Genomic DNA, 14834 nt, shown 5'->3' with positions numbered 1-14834 from the left:
CACAATTCGTGGATTTGAGCCCCACATCAGGCTCTGAGCTGACAGAGAATCCCTGCTTAGGATTCTGTCTCTCTCTGCCCCTCCCATTCTCTCTCTCTCTCAAAAAAATATTTTTTTTTATCTCCATGAAATGACATGATTATAATGTTTATTTAGAAATAATAATTTGTCATTGAAGTGCTTTATAGAGAAAATAAGTAAGAGATTGCAGACGGGAGATTAGACTTGGAACTTCAACTTCTCACGTATAAGGAAAAAACACAGAAACAGTTGGTAACTGTGACCCTTAAAAAGCTTTGTAGGCTTCTTAATGGTGAGAACCAAGTCTTATTTCTTATTTCTATCCATTTCTTAGTCTTATACTTGTTTCTATCAATTGCAACTAATACAATGGCATGCATTTCACTGATGGTCAGTAATAGTCACTAAGTGAATGAATGAGGTATACAAAAAAGGACAGATGCATAGGTTTTGGCAAGGAAGACTTGCTAAGACTAAACTGGTTGCCTCTGGAAAGGTGTTAAGTAGTTAATAGTCCTCTTGCTAGAAATAGGGGAAATAGGAACAGGATCCAGTTTATGGAAAAGGTGAGTCCAGAAGTTCACACTTTTTGTGTATCTTTTTCCTAGAAGGGATGGACAAAAAGCAATTCATTCTCATAATACCCTTAAGCCTAAGAAGTAATTCATAATATCCCTACTCTGTTTCTCACCTTTTTAGTGGCAGGAAGAAAGTTGCCAGAAGGTTGAGTGAGTCACCCACAGTCATAAAGCCGGGAGGGCCTGTCCAAAGAATGGAAGCCTAACCCCCTTCTGACATGGTTATCCATGGCTCAGAACATGAAGTCTCATACAAAGCAAATCCTGATTTGAATAAGAGCTTCACGACACTCTGGTTATATTACCTCCTCTTCAACGTTTCACGTAAGTTGAAGGAGATGAAATTCGAATTGCCTGTAGTCTAACTAAACAGCAAAAGTTGAAAGGAAATAAAAACCATGCTGCTTTTAGTAGAATCCTCTGGTTGGTTGTTTTCAGGGAATGCACTCTTGTGTAAAGTGAAATGTTGCAAAAATGGTTAAATTACAACTAAGGTAAGGGTGCAAGTGAAGCCTGGTGATATGTAGTCCAGGTTGGGGTTAAGTAAATGATAATCACCCTCCATGCAGGTTTAATCAGTGACCTTTTCCCCCAAGGCATAAAGATGTTGACTTTCACACATACTTGGCCAGGGGTCTGTGAATGTTGCCTGCCAGCTGTGAACCATATGCTGCCCACCCAGACTGCCTCCAGAACTCGTGTCCCTCACAAATGCCCCAGCTAGGTCACCTTCAAGTCAATGAGACTAGCTGTATAATACATGGGGTGGCCCATGGTTATTCATTCACATACAAATATTTATAGAGTGCCTATTTGTATGACACAGTGCTAAGTCGACTGGAGGTGGGAAAGGGCCATAAATACCAACATGAGTAAAGCATTCCCTGAGCCTGGAAGGAGTTTAAGATTTACTCAGGTAAAGCACATCACTTGAGAAGAAAAATTTTAATAAAAATTTTAATAAAACATTTTAAGAAGTGTAGGTATCCCAAAATATTGTTCCAGTATTCTGCAATAGGTCAGAAAATCAAGAGGTGATCTCAGTTTGTAGGACAGAGATAGAGCTTACTTTTTGTTTGGAGGGAAGATCTTCTGGAGGAGGAGAAAGCTGAGCTGGATCCTTTTGCTGTTTTTATTAAAACCTGGCCTGAGTCTAAGCTAAAACATGCCAAATGAGTCACGCAGAGATAAAACAATTAAACAACAGACTGCTTGGCTTGCACAACCCAACATCCGGGCTTGTTGTTCTGATGTTGCATAGCCTTGGCCTACCATTGCACCTTTTACTGTTTTAAGACTTTGAATTTTTTGAATTTACTGTTTCAGGACTGGTATGAGCTTTTAGTTGTTAATTATGAAGGATTAGTCAAATCCCTGGTAATCAACCAGCAAATGGAAGCCATCTCACCCTAGAATTCTGGATTGTTGAGGCATATTGGGCAGGATCCCAGAGACCAACAGAACATGCTAGACCTGATGGCTGACTCAAGTCTAAGACTCTGAAATCAGATCGGAGGTCAAAGGCTGCTGCTGCATTTTCTGTGCAGAGCCTTGGTAGGGAGGAAACACGCTGAGATAGGATACAAAGAGTGTTCTCTGCTCAGATCCTCCTTCTATAAGTGGGGACAGACAATTTGAGGTATAGAGGGAAGAGATGTCTTAATCCCCTTCTGTTCTACGTGCCTACTACATGTCTAACATGTTGCAAGGATTCCAATAAAAATTTATTGACAGAAAGGGTCCTTGGGAATAATAGTTGACAAAGTTGGGGCCCAGGTGCATGTTTCCCAAACTGGAGTCCTGGAACTCCAGACAGGTGTCTTGGGGACCCCCATGGAGATGTGAGGGAGAGCATTCCCAAGTGCCCTTCCTCCTCCTATAACTGTCTTTGATCCGAGTGGTTCTGCTTTTGTCTGTTTTATATAATAAGAGTTTACCATGGTTTTGTTTGAAAACAGTTTGAAAATTGCCAGAAAAATCCTGGAGGTGGAAAGAAGAAGAGCCTTTGGGACTATATGATACAATCTTAGCAGGATATTGTTACAGGATAAAGGGGAGTCAGGCCACTTAGTAGTGTCACGGAACATGGTCGTAGCCACAAGACTGACCCTAGGCCAGTAGAGAGAAGACCTGCAGAAGAAGGAGAAAGGTGGCCAAAGAGATCTTATGAATCACTTCTCAAGGGCTTTCCTTTGGTCTTTGACTATGAACCAACCTCCTGAATATAGCAGACAAGACCCTACTTCCTCCTCTTACTCTTCCCACTGTCTCTGTCTCTATATTCCAGCTATTCTTCCTCAAATCTTGCCTGAAGATCTTTGCAAAGGCCGTTCCCTCTGCCTGGGAAATGTCCTTCCTCCTTTTCTGGGTGAGTCCTTCTTTGAGTTTCCATTGAAATGTCCCTTTCTGACATCCTATCTCCCTCAGCCTAGACCAGGACGGCTCCTTTGTTTCCTGTATTTCTAATTTAGTGGGCTTATCACAATTGCAATAATCTATTCAAGGACTGCTCCTTTTCCCCCAGATAGATTGTGAGTTCTAATTTTTTTTAATGTTTATTTATTTTTGAGAGAAAAGGTGTGCCAGAGGAGGAGGGACACAGAGAGGGGAAGACAGAGAATCCAAAACAATCAGTGCAAAGCCTGACATGGGGCTTGAACCCAGGAACCATGAGTCATGACCTGAGCAGAAGTCAGATGCTCAACCAACTGAGCCACCCAGTGCCCTTGATAGGTTATGAGTTCTGATGAGAGAAGGAAGTTCTCCACTGTATTCTCTGCACCTAGCACAGTGTCAGGCAGCTAAGAAGTGCTCAAAAAATTCTTCATAAATGTGATTGGCAACTTTTAAAATGTCCCCAATTTTCCCTACCTGCTAGTATTCACAGCCTACGTTACCTGGAGTAACTTGCTTCTAACCAATAGAATTCAGCAACGTTGAGGGTATGTCATTTCCATTATTAGGTTACATAAGACTGCAACTTCCATCTTGCTGATCACCTTCTCACCTTACATGCTTTGATGAAGCAAGCTCACATGTTGGAAAAGCTCAAGGAATTGAATCCTGGCAACAACCACATGAGTCTGGGAGTGGATGCTTCACCCAGTCAACCTTCAGATGAGATCCCTGCCCTAGCCAACACCTTGATTACAGCCTTGTGAGAGACCCTGAAGCTGAGTACTTAGCTAAGCATGCCTCAACTCCTAACCCTCAGAAACTAAGAGATAACAAATGTGTGTAGTGTTAAGCCACTAAGTCTTGGGGATAATTTCTTACACAGCAATAGGTAGCTAATAAGACAAATAAGTGAGTAAGTCAGTAAGTGAATGGATGAAACTGAAGACCTCACTAAAGGAAGGGGAAACTAAGACCTGGTGGAGGTGAGGGGGTAGTGTAGAGAGAGTGGACTGATATGCTCAAAGACAATTGTCCATGCTTCCTGTTTGATTTTGTTTCTCTCAACCATAGAATCTGAAGGAGGTGTTTTGGGGAAAACTCTTCCAAAGTTTTTAGAATCAGAAATTCAATAGGTGAGTGGACATTTTATATGCCCAGGCACTATCTGATATCATTCATAAGTATTTGTGTTTGTAGATGAATAGCAAAGATACATCCTCAGTGATACCAATTCAGATGCAGTTTATATCAAAACATACAGTCTAGCTTGGGAAGCCTTTATTTTAAGTAGCTGTATTTTAAATCTTGATCCAAGTGACCCACTCAGATCATCTTTGTCTCATGTGTAGTTGACACTGAACATGGAAACAGCATTAATAAGTTGGAATAGGTTAGTGGGCTTTGAGTCTGCAATCCAGATGTAAACAATATAAAATCCTTGATAGAGCTATAAATACCAGCTTTATCAATAGCTCTCGTAATTTACAATTTTCCAATGCATTTCAAAATGCTGACTCTCACCTTTTTCCTAGATTGGTTTCTTCACTTCAGAGTGATAAAAGAGTGCAAAAAATAATGATATACTTTGGAGTGCATTCGTGTTCCAACATCCAGTTTTAATGGAGGCCTACAAAGAAGTTCCTTTTCTGCCTTCTTAAATGTCGTATTTTCCTGCCCAGTTACACATGGGAAATATAATTGGTTATGGAATTTCCCTTGGATTAAGCTTGTTTCAATAGGAACTACTAATTACTTTATCACTGTGGCATTGTAATCTGCCCTAACATTTAAAGTTTATTTGCTCTCAAATAAAGGGCATTTGGTCTTCCTATTATTTATAATCATTTTCTTAATCTTCTCCTAGAAGCCAAATCCCATTACAGTTGCTCATTATAAAAAGTTCATGTTTGCTCTGTGGAAATGCATAAATGCATCTAATGGCACCATGTACCTTCAAGTGTATCCAAAAGAAAGGGAGAAATTTGAAGAAATCTGAATGATAAAATCTTGAACTTAAAGATGAGCTGTGGAGTGCTTATCTGAGTTACAAACTTTTAAAAATCTATTTATGTTGAGAGAGAGAGAGTGTGAGCACATGCATGCACATGTGAGTGGGGGAAGGGCAGAGAGAGGGGGAGGGAGAGAATCCCAAGCAAGCTGATAGTGCAGAGCCTGACTCAGGGCTCCATCTCATGAACCATGAGATCATAACCTGAGCCGAAATCAAAAGTCTGACGCTCCGCCAACTGAGTCACTCAGGCATCCCCTTGAGTTACAAACTTAAAAAAAAAAAAAATCATTATTTTTTTTTTTTTTTTTTTTTTTTTTAAAAATCATTATTTACAGAGGGATGCATTTCACTATTCCTTAAAATGTCCAGCTTATGTAGAAGTTGTAAGACCAAGATTCTATTTTTAAACATTTTTGAAAGTCCAGTATTATGTTTTGAAAGACTTATATTTTGAAAGTCCAGTGTTATATTAGTTTCAGGTGTGCAATAATAGTGATTCAGTAATTTTGTGCATTATTCAGTGCTCATTACCATAAATATACTTTTAATCCCCATTACCTATTTCACCCATCCCTTCGCTCACCTCCCCTCTAGAAACCATCGTGTTGTTCTCTATAGTTAAGAGTCTTCTTCTTCTTTTTTTTTTAATATTTATTTATTTTGGAGAGAGAGAGAGAGAGAGTGCATGAGCAGGGAAGGGGCAGAGAGAGAGGGAGACAGAGGATCTAAAGCAGGTTCTGTGCACAGAGTCCAACGTGGGGCTCAAATTCATGAACCGCAAGATTATGACCTGAACTGAAGTTGGATGCTTAATCAACTGAGCCACCCAGGTGACCCAAGAGTCTACATTTTGATTTATCTCTTTTTTCCTTTGTTCATTTGTTTCTTAAATTCCATATATGAGTGAAATCATATAGTATTTGCCTTTCTCTGACTGACGTATTTCACTTAGCATTATACTTTTTTTGTTGCAAATGGCAAGATTTCGTTGTTTTTTTTTTAATGGTTGACTAATACTCCAAGACCAAGATTCTTTTTTTTTTTTAAGTTTATTTATTTATTTTGAGAGAAAGAGAGAGAGCGCACGTGCTTGAGTGTGCAGGTGGGGGTGTGGCAGAGAGAGAGAGAGAGAGAGAGAGAGAGAGAGAGAATCCCAAGCAGATTCCATGCTGTCAGCATGGAGCCTGACTTGGGCTATATCCCATGAAGCATGAGATTATGACCTGAGCCGAAATCAAGAGTTGGATGCTTAACCAACTGAGCCACCCAGGCACCCCACAAGACCAAGATTCTTAAAGCTGCAGTCTCAGGGGCCACTTCCAAGAGGTAATAGATGAGAAATGAGGATAAAGTAGCTGTGAAAGTGTGATGGGAGTGTACTGGGGCTGGAGAGTCAAACGCCTTACACTCAAGTGGGCTGGGACAACAGCTTGTGACTTTCTCACAAGCCCTGGCCCACTGGGTCACCTTAGTCTGCTATAACAGTTCAAACAGTACTTGAGGAGAAAGGCTTGGTCTTGTCAATGTCCTTGCCCTCTCCTGTGCTTCCATAAGATGGGATTGTGGCGAGGGGTGTATTACCTGAATTATCATGGGACTAGAACAGAGAGGTTTAGAATCCAAGAAGTGTCCCTGAATGCTCAGATCCCCACCATTGCCTACTGCCTTCCCTCCTGACTTTGCCTACAGCTAAGTTGACTATAGGCGTGCTTCAACATCTGGCCTCTTGGCCAGGGTGTAGGGGTAATTCCTGGATACTTTGGTTTGCCAGGCTCTTGTTAGTGAGCCCCTCCAAAACTGTCCTGTATCTAGTTCTTGGTCTAGGTGATTAGCCCATGTTGTCTGCTGTAGGGTCATTTCCCTCTGTCACAGTGGGCCATTCTTTCTTTCCTCTCACTTCGTGGGGGAGCTTCAGGAGCCCCTCCATACCATATGGGAACCAAGATGGTCATTATGCCACCAAGTTTACTTAGGAGTGGCCAACTCCTAGACTTTGTGCAGGACAGGTTGCAAGGCAAACTCATTCCAGAGTCCAAGTCATAGATTGAAAAAACAAACAAACAAACAAACAAACAAACAAACAAACAAACAAAATGCCCCTGTCCTTGGCATTACTCTCTACAACTCCCCAGACTTCCCCTAAAATGGAGAGATGGAGAACCATATAATTCACTTCCTGCCTCAAGTGAGAGAGAGAGAGAATCTGCCTCAAGTGACTTCCTGCCTCAAGTGACTCTATCTCCATTTTATTTTGCTTTTCTGAATACCTGAGATCTCCTTTATGTCATATCCTGCTCCTTGCCAACTCCAGCCTCAAGGTTGAGATGTAATGACTGATGAGATAGCATATGAGAAAAATCCACTTACCCATAAAGGAACTAATTCAGGAGGCATTGAAAAATAATATACCTCTTCTATAAGTCAACAGGAAATATATCATCTGATTTGGAATGAAAATTGTAACTTGATTCTTTAATATACTTAGAAATTCATTGGTTGTCACATATGTCAGCCTTTAAAAATGATGAGTTTTCTGCTATTTATTGTATGACATTCAGGAAAAGGTAAAACTATAGGGACAGAAAACAGATCAGTAGTTGTCTAAGGCTAGGGTTGAGGAGAGGGGTCGATGAAAAGGGGGCACCAAGGAACTTTTTGGGGTGCTGTATCTTGATTGTGGTGGTGGTTACATGATTGTATAAGTTTATTAAAACTTACAGAAATGTACACCAAAAGGAGTGAATTTCATTATACATAAATTACATCTAAGTAAACCTGACTTTTACTGAAAAATGATGACCTTTCATATTCCCAAGATGATAGCTGAGCACTTACTAATAATGCACTGTTCTACCACTTAGATTACATGAGCTCATTCAGTCTTAATAGTAACTCTATTTGGAAGGTACTGTTTCATTATCATCACCTCGATCTTACTATCAGGGAGGTGAGGCCTGGAAAATTAAGTAACTTGCCCAAGACCACACAGTGAGTATAGTTGGAATTCAAACCCAGATCCATTAGGTGCCAAAGACTGTGGGTTTCACCACTGTGTTATATGGCCTCTCAAGATAAGTAACTTTAGGCTGATAAATATTTAAGAGGTAAACTGGTAACATTTATGTGTGCCTGTAACTTACACATCTGAGACCCTTTTTTGGTTCAGTCATATTTACTCTCAGATCAGAAAGTAAATGGTATCCCCCACCCCAAAGAGACACACATCCCAGTTGCCCCGATCAAGCATCCTCGGGAAGAGTGGGAGACCCATTCTTGTCAGTAGCCTTCAGTAAGCTAAGGATGAGTCAGATCTGGGTGACTATTTGTTAGGAGGACCCCCTGGAAAGTTCTAGAGGTTATGTGGCCTGCCATAGCTCAAACTGCTGACCAGCCCCCAACCTATACTCTCAACTGGGGGCCTTGCAGTGCCTGGTATGACAGCCTGGTATGACAAAGATGGAAGACTTCTCTCCTGCTTGCAGAGAGTTACCTTCTCAAGGTCATTATCTTTGTGACCTGGGTCTGAGAACTCCACCTCATGCTGCCTCCAACAGCAAATGAATAAAACACTGTTTTCATTAGCTGCTGGTGCTAACACACCCTAGAAGTCAGGGTGTCTGAGAGTCTTCCCAGCTGCTTTTCTCTACAACAGACTGCTTTTCATAATTAATTACGGAGGTTGGTGTAGGATAGTGGTAAGATATGGCAAACTTGTGGGGACTTAGGTTTGGCTTTTGCCCAGGAAAAGGGGTGCTGAGCCCTGCATCTAGTCTCTTGGTTCTTCCAACGTGATATGTATGTTTCAAGGCCCACTTACCATTAGCAAGGCAGTCAGGGAGTACGCTTCAGTACAGCAGAAGCATTGGACATCTGCTGAATCCCCTGCAGTGGAAATTTAATTGGTCTTGTATCAATTTGCTCAGCCAGGGACCTTGGATCAAAAGTAGACAATGCAAACACACTGAATGGGCAAGGATCCACCCCAGCAAATACCACTCTGTGTTTTCATCTTATCTGCTTTACTTAGGGAGCAATTTGGTCCTCCCAGACTGCTGGTGAGTCACTGATGCCCATAGGGCCAGAGGAAGGTGTTTTGGAATTGAGATTGGACCACCTAGGCCACAGTTTAACTCATTTGTCATCAAGCTTTACTGGGCCCCTGGACCAAAGAGCAGAGCATCTCAAAAATGCACTTGTCCCCAATTCTCACTATTAAGGGGACCTACTGGTATATTTGGTCAATGTATGATGAAGACAAGGAAGGCTGGGATAGGTTGGGTAAGTTTTGGTGGGATGGTGAGAAGGAGAGAAGTATAGGAGTCAGGCACAGTTGAAGATAGGGAGCCTTTCCTGAGCTGATAGCCTCAGAAAGACATTCTTGAAGCCAGGGTCATCTTCACACTGAAAACAGAGGATCAAAAATAAGCAAGCAGATCCTTAGGAACAAATTTTGTCTGTTCTTGATTTGGCCTGGAAAAGAACCTATCTGTGCTGCTCTAAATTGTTATCAGTTGTTTGTACCTCTGTATAAAAGAGTTTTCCCTTTTTTCTAGAGAAGCCATGAAAATACTGGACATCTGATGAAAAGGGTCGTGGTCAAGGGAATAAAGGACCTAGAGGAATAAGGACTGGAGACAAAAGAGCAAAATCTTGCATATGATTACCTTTGCAGCCCAAGCATGAAGGGTAAAGAATATTCAAAACTGAATGAGACTGGCAAAAAGCACCCAAGAGATCAGCTGAGATGCTAACAGAAGGTCAGTCTTCGTTCCCAAACAGTGGGTGGAGGGACGGAGGCATGGGCCCTCCTGGAATTTTATTTCCTCAAACATTAGAAATCACATACTTGAAACCTATAAAGCCATCCTATATGTTTAAATAGAAAAGAAGGGGCGCCTGGGAGGCTCAGTCAGTTAAGCGTCTGACTTCGGCTCAGATCATGATCTCACAGTTTGTGGGTGCAAGTCCGTGTTGGGCTCTGTGCTGACAGCTCAGAACTTTGAGCCTGCTTCAGATTCTGTGTCTCCTTCTCTCTCTGCCTCTACCCTGCTCATGCTGTGTTTCTCTCTCTCAAAAGTAAATGAACATTTAAAAAAAAAAGAATATTGCTACATTTATTGCTGTCCTTTTCCCATCTTAGTAACTAGTTTTGGTATTTCAGTCCTCTTAAATAATAAAAACAAGTCCTCTTGTGCTTCAATAATCTTTTATTCCATTTAACAGATAGGTTTGGGGTGACTGCCTGTGTAAACCTCTTTGCAAAGCTTATTGCTACCAGTGGGAAAAGATGACCATTTCCTAAAATTGCTCTGTGTTCTATGCTCAGACCATTATGAAAGAAACATTAGTGTATTTAAAACCCGAGTACCCATGGTATACAAAGCACTGTGCTGATTAGGGAGGACTGTGTTATCTAAAGTTATGCTGCCCTAGCAATTGTGAAGATTGGGAATCCTGATTTAAAGGAAATGCCATGGGATGGGAAACTGAGTTATGAAGGTTCCATTTCCATGATTACTTCTACCCTCTGCAACCTTCGTCTGCCCAACTTGCTTCTTCTCATCTTATAAAATGTACCAGATCACAGTTCATTGATTTAGGTAGTCTGTTCATTGATTTGTAAACATGGATCAAGATGCAGACCATCATTTATGCAAATTGGCCTTGCTTAAAGCTATAGAAACTAAAATAAATCAGACCTTGGGCCAGCAAGCGGTCAGCGTGACCTCAGGAGGCAGAGACTGGGTGCTCCTCATAAGCCTTCTCTGTGGTTCTTTCCATGCTGCATAGTGGTTCAGTGACGACCTGCCCTGCTCGCATGGTCTCCTAAACACCAGAAGATTCTTATCCTCACCCATCCCAAAGGTTTAGTTATCTGCAGAGTGTACCTGTATATACAATATCAGATTCCATTCTAGTTCCTAGCACCAGGGAAAAGGCCTATAAATTTTGACAGTACAGGATGTTTCAAGTTTAGCCTTCAAAAAAGAAGCAACATGGGGGCACCTGAGTGTCCAACTTCAGCTCAGGTTATGATCTTGCAGTTTGTGAGTTCGAGCCCTGCATCGGGCTCTCTGCCTTCAACACAGAGCCTGCTTTGGATCTTCTGTCCCTCTTGCTCTCTGCCCTTCCCCCTCTCACACCCTGTCTCTCAAAAATGAATAAACATTTATAAAATGTATTAGAAAAAAGAAGCAATATAGGTTGGTTTGTAGAAAATTTGGGAAATATAGAAAAATACAAAGCACAAATAAAATTTGCCTTCGATTATGTTTTCTAGTATTTTTAGTATATATATATATATTATAGTATATATATACTAGTATTTCTAGTATTTCTTGTGTATCAGTCAAAGCCACCTTTAAGAATGTATTTTAGAGCAAAAACAATAGTTATAATACTGTTGTTTCTTCTTTTTCTCTGACACTACTCAATATTCTATGGAACCTTCTTCATCCTTTGCTCGACCATCTGACCTGATCAAGAATAAATCCATTCTTGGGGCGCCTGGGTGGCTCAGTCGGTTAAGTGGCTGACTTCAGCTCAGGTCATGATCTCACGGTTTGTGGGTTTGCACCCCGTATCAGGCTTCATGCTAACAGCTCAGAGCCTGGAGCCTGCTTTGGATTCTGTGTGTGTCTCTCTCTCTGCCCCTCCCCAGCTTGCAGTCTGTCTCTCTCTCAAAGCAATAAACATTAAAAAATTAAAAAAAAAAAAAAAAAAGAATAAACCCATTCTTGTCCAGAGAGGGAGCAGATTGAAATTTTAAATATCATATGGCAGTCCCTTCCCAGATATTTGGGATTATGTAAGACACTTCTAGGCCATGCTGTTTCCCTGTTTTGTTCTGTTTTGTTTTGTTTTGTTTTGTTTTTGATTAGGGGAGGTGTGTGTGAAGGAGAATGCCAAGAAAAGTGCTGGAATTATTTCTTAGCCAGTGATCCTCTGACCAACAACAGCATGTCAGACTCTCAGGCCCCAGCCCAGACCTACTGATTGAAAATCTGCATTTTCACACGATCCCCAGGCGCTTCTGAGCTGTGCACCTTACATTTGAGCACTGACCTGTGGGCCCCTTTCTGGCCTTCCTCAGGTGGTATTGATTGTCAGGATTTGTACATAACTTTCACACCTCCTTGATGTTGAAACTAGCAATAAAAATCCCACTTCCATGGGAGTAAACACCTTTTCCTGAGGCCACAATTCACATTCCTTTGGGAAAACGCTAAATGTGTTACTTTCTAAATGCCCTGAGAGTTGTGGGGTGCTCCAAATGGAAGTCGAGGGAAGAGGCCAGTTCTCTACTTTGCTTCCCCTTCAAAGTCCATTCCAGGGTCAGAGCTGTTGTGTTTGTGGCTCCTTAAGTCACAGCAAATCATTCATCCAGTGGGGGACAAGAAAGAGAGTCACAACAGAGCTCTTTAAATTCTGTTGGGGAAAAATCCACAATGATTTTTTTTCCTCCTCTTCTCTCCCCTTTCTCCACAACCACACCTGTCTTATTTTATGACTCAAATGATTCATTTAACCTTTGCTCCTCCACCAGGGGGCCCCAGGAGGCACAGACTGGGTGCTGGGTCCTGAGGACCCTAATCAGGCGAGCTGGGATCAAGGACTCTGAGTACAGGATCAAGGACTCTGAGTACAGTGCTGCTGATAGAGGGAAAAAAAGAAATGACGGAAGCCAAAACAGTTGTGTCTGTCTGGCCGGCCAGCCACAACCATGTGTGGGCATCGAGATGGATGTGGGACCAGCCTGAGCAGAGCCCTCCAGAGAACTGCCTTGATTAGGCCTTCGCTTGAAATCCCAAAGCAGGCAGGTGTTCCTACATGGCCATCTGAAGCCATCCGTGAAGGGCAGTACTCCCCCTTCTAGGACAAGATGCAGCCGTGTGAAGTCATTCCCCTCTCTCTTCACAGATTTGAGAGGTGTCACAAAGTCTTTGTGCCCGGGCACCACGGCTCCCTCTGGGTTCTGGCACTGGGATCTCCTCTGTTTCTTTGGCAGCGTCTGACAATCCCTCCGGCCTGGCTAATCGAGCACTTATCTGGTGCCTCTCCACTCCCAGGCCTGGCTCCCCAAGCTCCTGGGGACCCATCTGCAAACTTTTCCATGGGAGCATCTGGGACACTTACTGGGGTATAGTGCCTGAAGCAGCAGGGAGAAGGGGGAAGGATGGTTAAGAATGGCTCTTTAGTCTGCTTTTTTAAAGTTTATTTTTATTTATTTTGAGAAAGATACAGAGAGCTAGCAGAGGAAGGGCAGAGAGAGAAGGAGACAGAATCTCAAGCAGGCTCCAAGTGGTCAGTGCAGAGCCTGATGCGGGGCTTGAATTCTCGAACCATGAAGTCATGACCTGAGCTGAAATCAAGAGTTGGATGCTGAACCAACTGAGCCACCCTGGTGCCCCTAGATTGGCTACTTCTTGACCCTTCGGGAACTTACAAACATCACCCCATCCATCCTGGCAGCCCTTAGTTGTGTATAAAGTAACTATGCTGGTTTTCTTTCCAGAGGTTATGGAGTGTAAGTGGTTGAAAACTCAGGCCCTGGCATTGCAGAGACTGGCATCCAAATCCCGGCTCTTCATCACCAGCTGGGTGATCCAACTTGGCCTCCTGAAATTTCAGGCCTTAATTTACACCTTTCTAAAACAGGGACAATATCTGCCTCATAGGTTATTATGAGGAATAAACGAGATGCTATATGTAAAGCACTTAGGACCATGCCTGGTGCTTAGTAAGTGCCCAGTAAAAGGTAGCTGTGATTGTTGTTACTTTTACCTAAAAATGGACGACAGCAAGTCATGCTGGATAACCTAACAAGTCAGTGCTAAATCCTAGAGGCCCGAGTTTCAGTTCTGGATCTGCTTTGAATTAGCCTTGTGTGCCCCAGTTTCTTCCTCTGTAAGATGTAGACAATGCTACCTGGCTTTTTGTTCTGGCAGCTAACATTTATCAGTGCTATCTGTGCACCTGGCGTGCTTGAAGGGTTTATGTTAATTCACTTGATTCTTGCCACATCCCTATTTGACAGATGAGAAAACTGAGGCACAGAGGCAATGTGGGTCAGGCAGCTAATAGCAGATGGAGCTGAGGTTCCAACCCAAGCAGTCTGGCCCCAGAGCCTGCATTTCTGCCTTTCTAACTGTGAAAAATCAAATGTTTAATCATGAAAGGGCTTTGGGAATGGGAGGCACTATACAAACTGGAGATTATCACAATTTATCCAAGTCTCTTGGTGTTTGGTCTTCAGTTGGGATCCTTAACCTTTCCTGGTGGGATGTGGAGTCAGGGGGCTCCCTTAGGGTTTCCTGAAGCCTTTTAATCACTGGCTTTTATGAGTTGAATAATGCCCCCCCCCAAAAAAAAACAGATGTTGAAGTCCTAGCCCCCAATACCTCAGAAAGTGACTTTACTTGGAAATAGGTCATCTTTACAGAGGTCATCAGGTTAAAATGAGGTCATTTAGGTGGGCCCTAACCCAATACGACTGGTGTCACACACACAGACACAGACAAGCACAGAGGGAAGATCCCGTGAGTGAAGTCACAGGAGAATGCTGCCTGAACACAGTGGCTCCACACTACGTTTGTGAGGTTTGTCTGTGTTTTGCATTCTCCAAGCCAAAGAACGCCTGAGGCTGTCAGAAGCGAGGAGAGAGACATGGAAAAGATTCTTCCGAGGCAGCATGGCGCTGCTAACACCTTGAATGCTAAGAGGGGCTGAATACCGCCAGGGGTGCAGATGTGTGTGTGCACATTTTGACAGTGTAAGAATCGGTCTGTGAGCCTGAAGACTGTTCCTTCATAAGAAGATCACATGAG

At 42.5% G+C, this 14834-nt stretch overlaps 1 long non-coding RNA gene across 1 annotated transcript; it reads left to right on the top strand.

Annotated features, from left to right (window-relative positions):
* The first annotated feature begins 625 nt into the window (after positions 1–625).
* Positions 626–4827, top strand: LOC131513449 (uncharacterized). Its single transcript, XR_009262591.1, has 3 exons — positions 626–923; positions 2887–2967; positions 3563–4827. It is a non-coding gene; the product is annotated as an uncharacterized LOC131513449 (long non-coding RNA).
* The last annotated feature ends 10007 nt before the right edge of the window (positions 4828–14834 follow it).

Source organism: Neofelis nebulosa, chromosome 6, assembly GCF_028018385.1.
Source record: "Neofelis nebulosa isolate mNeoNeb1 chromosome 6, mNeoNeb1.pri, whole genome shotgun sequence".
Lineage (NCBI taxonomy): Eukaryota > Metazoa > Chordata > Mammalia > Carnivora > Felidae > Neofelis > Neofelis nebulosa.
The sequence above is the reverse complement of the archived record's forward strand: the minus strand, read 5'-3'. Positions and strand labels throughout refer to the sequence as shown.